Source organism: Morone saxatilis, unplaced genomic scaffold (genome assembly GCF_004916995.1).
Source record: "Morone saxatilis isolate NCDOM2014 unplaced genomic scaffold, NCSU_SB_2.0 Contig8, whole genome shotgun sequence".
NCBI classification, from domain to species: Eukaryota; Metazoa; Chordata; class Actinopteri; family Moronidae; genus Morone; species Morone saxatilis.
The window spans coordinates 18,316,243-18,316,677 of NW_023340257.1; the positions used below are offsets into that span (position 1 = coordinate 18,316,243).

Genomic DNA, 435 nt, shown 5'->3' on the forward strand with positions numbered 1-435 from the left:
CCAAATTGTTGCAGTCTTTTGTGCTTGGTAAATCATTTTAATATATGAATACTTGTTTCGGCTCTATTTTTCTTCCCGAATCCTAAAACCCTTTCAGTCATCAGAGCACATCTCCACATTTTTACCCTGTCATGTACACTCCCCTGCAATAACCCTAATGCTCCACCAGAGGAGCCCCCCTCCCTCCCCTCCCCTCCCCCAGTATGAGAGCCACCGCTTTACAAGTAATGACCTCCCATATTGATGATCTGCTCCTGTAGCAACAGTAAACACGGAGGCCGAGGCATGACTGCGTACTGAGTCATCTTGGGAACTTGTTTATGTTTATTTCATCAGCTCATTTTCCAGCTGATATATAGATAGATAATTCATGAGCCCAGCCTCTAAAACAATACAAACTGTATTTAATACAAACTGTATTTAATATAAACTGTA

General features: G+C 41.6%; 1 protein-coding gene across 1 annotated transcript in view; it reads left to right on the forward strand.

Annotated features, from left to right (window-relative positions):
- The window catches only part of hspa8b (heat shock protein family A (Hsp70) member 8b), a 5,370-nt gene that overhangs the window by 1,254 nt on the left and 3,681 nt on the right, over window positions 1-435 (forward strand).